Raw genomic sequence first — 6,000 nt, forward strand, 5'->3', positions numbered from 1 at the left:
ATAAAATTTACTCCGTTTTCCTACAAATTCAATCAAAATGCATACACAACAAATAGATGAAAAATGGAAGTCCGAGGTAACATAGAAACTAGAGAAAATTTCTAAACGAATGATGCTAGGATCAATTTTTATGAGGACATCTCAGGCGTCCGTTTGGCTGTGTGGGATGTATAAGGTACGCAGTCACGTTCGATTAGAATATAGGCGTTATTTAAGTTAGCTGCGTCGCACAGAAAAAGTGCCATTCATGCAATCAATCAATCAATCAATCAATCAATCAATCAATCAATCGACCGACCGACCGACCAACCAACCAACCAACCAACCAACCAACCAAGCAAAAAAACAATTTATCATGTTTCGGAGGGGAAAGACCGTTTAACAATTGTTTTTAAAACAATTGATTTATATTTATTATTATTATTATTATTAACCCTAATTTGTCCGACCATTTTCTTCCAAGCCTTAAATGATTGAAACTTGATATTTGGTATGATGTTGGGGTAGTATCCCTAGGGGTGCATTTGCTATTTTTTATTTCAAATGGGGGTCATCTTGGCACTATTTGGGGGCCGGAACATGGGTGGGGTAATTTTTCAACTATGGATTCGCTACTGGTAGAACCTTTAAGTTTTGTGTAATACAAGAGACAGATGTCTAGGTGTCCATTCCACATTTTTTATTTCAGCCCGGGGTCATCTTGGCATTATTATAGGGGGTGAATTTTCATGGAACATTCTAGAACAATAGTCATGTGATAGTCATGTGATAGTGTTGAATTATTCATATGTACTTTATATGTTATATAATGATAGATTATTACAGGTAGCACCATCTGTAGCTGTATTTCGACTTTGGAATTTTTAAAATGGCCGCCGTTACCATGGAAACTGCAAAAATGTGAATTTTTTTTAAAATGCATCAAATTTGATGAAATTTTACAGAGATGTTAACGAGTGTATGTAAATTTGGAATTTGACTTTGGAATTTCCGAAATGGCCGCCGTTGCCATGGAAACAACAAAAATGCCAGAAATCTAGATTTGGACCAATCTTTATGAAACTTGACAGTAATGTGACCTGTCATGTGTAGATGTGCCATCCGACTTTGGAATTTTCAAAATGGCTGCCGTTACCATGGAAACTGCAAAAATGTCAAAAAATTCAAAATGCTTCAAAACTTAATGAAACTTTACACAAATGTTGACTGTCTTATGTAGATGTGGCATTTGACTTTGGAATTTCCAAAATGGCCACCGTAACCATGGAAACACAAATGCCTAAATTTGAAAATTGGTCCAATTTTTATGAAACTTGTAAGTAATGTGACCTGTCATGTGTAGATGTGCTTTCCGACTTTAAAATTTCGAAATGGCAACCGTTATCATGGAAACAGCAGAACAATTGTTGGGGGCCGTTTTGACGACTTTTGTGTTAACACAGGATTACTTGTTATTATTATTTTTATTATTTTTCTTTCACACATTTTGTCCGCTAGAGTTCTTGGAATCCAATGGACCAATGTTGATGGAACTCTACTATAATGAGGACCCCCATGTAAAGTTGTGCACCTTGCTATGGAATGGTAAAAGATGGCCGCCGTTTCCATGGAAACAGCAAAAATGCGAAAAAAATTAAAGTGTTCCAAACTGGAATATACTCCACAGTAATGTTAACTGGCATGTGCTGATTTGCAGTTTGACTTTGGAATTCTCAAAATGGCTGCCGTAACCATGGAAACAGCAAAAATGTCAAAATTTTCGAAATGCTTCAAACTTTATGAAACTTTACAAAAATGTTAAATGACATGTGTAGATGCACTCTTTGAGTTTAGAATTTTCAAAATGGCTGCCGTTACCCTGGCAATGGGGGAAGGGTGCCATCTGTTATTGCTAGCAATTACAAATCTAGTTATTATTATTTTTCTTCCACCTAATTTTGTCCGCCCGTTTTCTCAGAGCCGAAGGAACCAATCTAAATGATGGGGCACCATAACAAGGAACCCTGACTTTCGAGTTGCAGTGCAACTTTGGAACTAAAAAATGGCTGCCGTTACCATGGAAACAGAAAAAATGTGGAAAAAAAATGAAAATTGCAAATCCATTAAATCTTTCATTATAAGACCCAACTGAATGAATCTTTAATGGAATGTAGCCTGGCATGCCAAGATGTGTTGACCATATTTAGAAATTCCAAAATGGCTGCCATTACCATGGAAACTGGAGAAACATTTACCATTAGCTCCTATGGGAAATTCTTAAAAGTAGCATTTACTCACTTATAATGGTAGGTCAAATTCCATGATTCTTTCATGGTATATTCCTGGTCATCTGCCAAAGTGGCATCTGTCTTTAAAATTTTAGAATCGGTCACTGTTACCATGGAAACAGCACAAATTCAAAAATGTTTAAAAATTAAAAAAATGCTCCAAACTTGATAAAACTTCACAGAAATGTCAACTGAGATGTGCAGAGTTGCCATTTGTCTTTTGAATTTTCAAGATGGCCGCCGTTGCCATGGAAACAGCAAAAAAAACCAACATAAAACGCCTCGCAAATTTGAGGCAAAATTCTGTGATCACGATTATGTGCATACGATCAAATACAAATCCGTACTGCAAAACATCTTCTAGAATATGCCAGAAGAAAAAAATATGTAATTTAACGTGCTTCTATTGTATACAAAAATCGTGTTTTGAAGAGAAAATCGCCACCGAGAGAGAGAGAAACACTAAGAGTACATATCAGTGACATTTCTGTACTTGCATTAAAGTACACATCCGTGAATCACACACCTGCTCAAATATACACATTAGCTGAAATCAATCGATGAACGTGTAATTTAATTGTACAAGATAAGATACATGTATCGTGTGATACGCGAGCTTTTGAAGAACAAAATGAACAGTTTGTATGCCGCTCCGTCAATATATACACATGTTGTCTGTCCAAGGTCCCCTCTAAAAAGAATATAAATGTGCTAAAGTCCACGATAATATACTTGCGCATCACGTGACGCCACGTTCTTTCTCGCGCGTGGGTCTATTTTTAGATTATAAAGAATTCCCAAACTATGTATAGAACTCAAACTTATTCTACGGGAAGAGAAAAAAAGGGGGGGGGAATCAAAGACATGCCAATTCCAGCATGTATAATAGATGTGCCATTTGACTTTGGTACACTCAAAATGGTTGCTGCTACTGTGACAATGTCCAGTACAGGGTGACATCCTCCGCTATTGCTTGCAATAGCAAATCTAGTTATGTCACCCGATCGACAATGTCGGGTGACATATTGCTTTTTCCTCTGTTTCTTTTTCCCTATTATTATTAAGTCGCCAAAACTGAGTTTTGGGGACTTTATGTTTTTGTCCCGTTTCTTATTATTATTAAGTCGCCAAAACGGAGTTTTGGGGACTTTATGTTTTTATCCCGTTATTTATCATTATTATTATTATTATTATTATTATTATTATTATTATTATTATTAACCTTAATTTGTTCGACCATTTTCTTCCAAGCCTTAAATGATGGAAACTTTATATTTGGTATGATGTTGGGGTAGTATCCCTAGGGGTGCATTCGCTATTTTTTATTTCAAATGGGGGTCAACTTGGCACTATTTGGGGCCGGAACATGGGTGGGGTCATTTTTCGACTATTGATTCGCTACTGGTAGAACCTTTAAGTTTTGTGTAATACAAGAGACCGATGTCCAGGTGTCCATTCCACATTTTTTATTTCAGCCCGGGGTCATCTTGGCATTATTTTAGGGGGTCAATTTTCATGGATCATTCTAGAACAATAGTCATGTGATTAGTCATGTGATAGTGTTGAATTATTCCTATGTACTTTTTATGTTATATAATGATAGGTTATTACAGGTAGCACCATATGTAGCTGTAATTCGACTTTGGAACTTTTAGAATGGCCGCCGTTACCATGGAAACTGCAAAAATGTGAAATTTTTTTAAAATGCTTCAAATTTAATGAAATTTTACAGAGATGTTAACAAGTGTATGTAGATTTGGAATTTGACTTTGGAATTTCCAAAATGGCCGCCGTTGCCATGGAAACAACAAAAATGCGAAAAATCTAGATTTGGTCCAATCTTTATGAAACTTGACAGTTATGTGACCTGTCATGTGTAGATGTGACATTTGACTTTGGAATTTCCAAAATGGCCACCGTAACCATGGAAACACGAATGCCTAAATTTGAAAATTGGTCCAATTTTTATGAAACTTGTAAGTAATGTGACCTGTCACGTGTAGATGTGATATCCGACTTTGAAATTTCAAAATGGCTGCCGTTACCATGGAAACAGCAGAACAATGGTTGGGGGCCGCTTTGGCGACTTTTGTGTTAGCATCCTAACACAGGATTACTTGTTATTATTATTATTATTATTATTATTATTATTATTATTCTTAACCCTAATTTGTCCGACAATTTTCTTCCAAGCCTAAAATGATTGAAACTTTGCATTTGGTATGATGATGGGGTAGTATCCCTAGGGGTGCATTCACTATTTTTTATTTCAAATGGGGGTCAACTTGGCACTATTTGGGGGCCAGAACATGGGTGGGGTCATTTTTCAACTATTGATTAGCTACTGGTAGAACCTTTAAGTTTTTTGTAATACAAGAGACCGATGTCCAGGTGTCCATTCCACATTTTTTATTTCAGCCCGGGGTCATCTTGGCATTATTTTAGGGGGTCAATTTTCATGGATCATTCTAGAGCAATAGTCATGTGATTAGTCATGTGATAGTGTTGAATTATTCCTATGTACTTTTTATGTTATATAATGATAGATTTTTACAGGTAGCACCATATGTAGCTGTAATTCGACTTTGGAATTTTTAAAATGGCCGCCGTTACCATGGAAACTGCAAAAATGTGAATTTTTTTTTAAATTCTTCAAATTTGATGAAATTTTACAGAGATGTTAACGAGTGTATGTAGATTTGAAATTTGACTTTGGAATTTCCAAAATGGCCGCCGTTGCCATGGAAACAACAAAAATGCGAAAAATCTAGATTTGGTCCAATCTTTATGAAACTTGACATAAATGTGACCTAACATGTGTAGATGTGCCATCCGACTTTGGAATTTCCAAAATGGCCACCGTAACCATGGAAACACGAATGCCTAAATTTGAAAATTGGTCCAATTTTTATGAAACTTGTAAGTAATGTGACCTGTCATGTGTAGATGTGCTATCCGACTTTGAAATTTCAAAATGGCTGCCGTTACCATGGAAACAGCAGAACAATGGTTTGGGGCCGTTTTGGCGACTTTTGTGTTAGCATCCTAACACAGGATAACTTGTTATTATTATTATTATTATTTTTCTTCCACCTAATTTTGTCCGCCCGCTTTATTAGAGCCAAAGGAACCAATGTAAATGATAGTTCACTATAACAAGGAACGCTGACTTTCGAGTTGCAGTGCAATTTTGGAACTAAAAAATGGCTGCCATCACCATGGAAACTGAAAAATGGTGAAAAATATAATTTTGGACTTCGGTGAATTACTTGAGAATGCTTAAACTTAAAACCATTAGATTTTAATACAATGTAGGTGCCCACTATATATTGGTTTTGGATGATTTTGGCAATCATTGGAACTACTATGTTGCCATGGAAACTACACCAAATATTTCAAAAATATCAAAATGCTCCAAACTTAATGAAACTTCACTGTAACGATTAGCAACATTGGAATTTCCAAAATGGCTGCCGTTACCAAGGAAACAACAAAAAAGGTCAAAATGCTGCAAAAACCAATCTTAAAATGGTAGGTCAAATCCATTGAAACTTTGATGGTATCTTCTCTCCAATGTACTAATGTGGCAGCCGTCCTTAAAAATTTTGGAATGGTCTCTGTTACCATGGAAACCAGCAAAAATGTCAAAAATTTCAAAATGCTCCAAACTTAATATAAATGTTAACTGGCAAGTGTAGATGAGACTTTTGACTTTGGAATTTCCAAAATGGCC

Source organism: Mytilus californianus, unplaced genomic scaffold, assembly GCF_021869535.1.
Source record: "Mytilus californianus isolate M0D057914Y unplaced genomic scaffold, xbMytCali1.0.p SCAF_6, whole genome shotgun sequence".
NCBI lineage: Eukaryota > Metazoa > Mollusca > Bivalvia > Mytilida > Mytilidae > Mytilus > Mytilus californianus.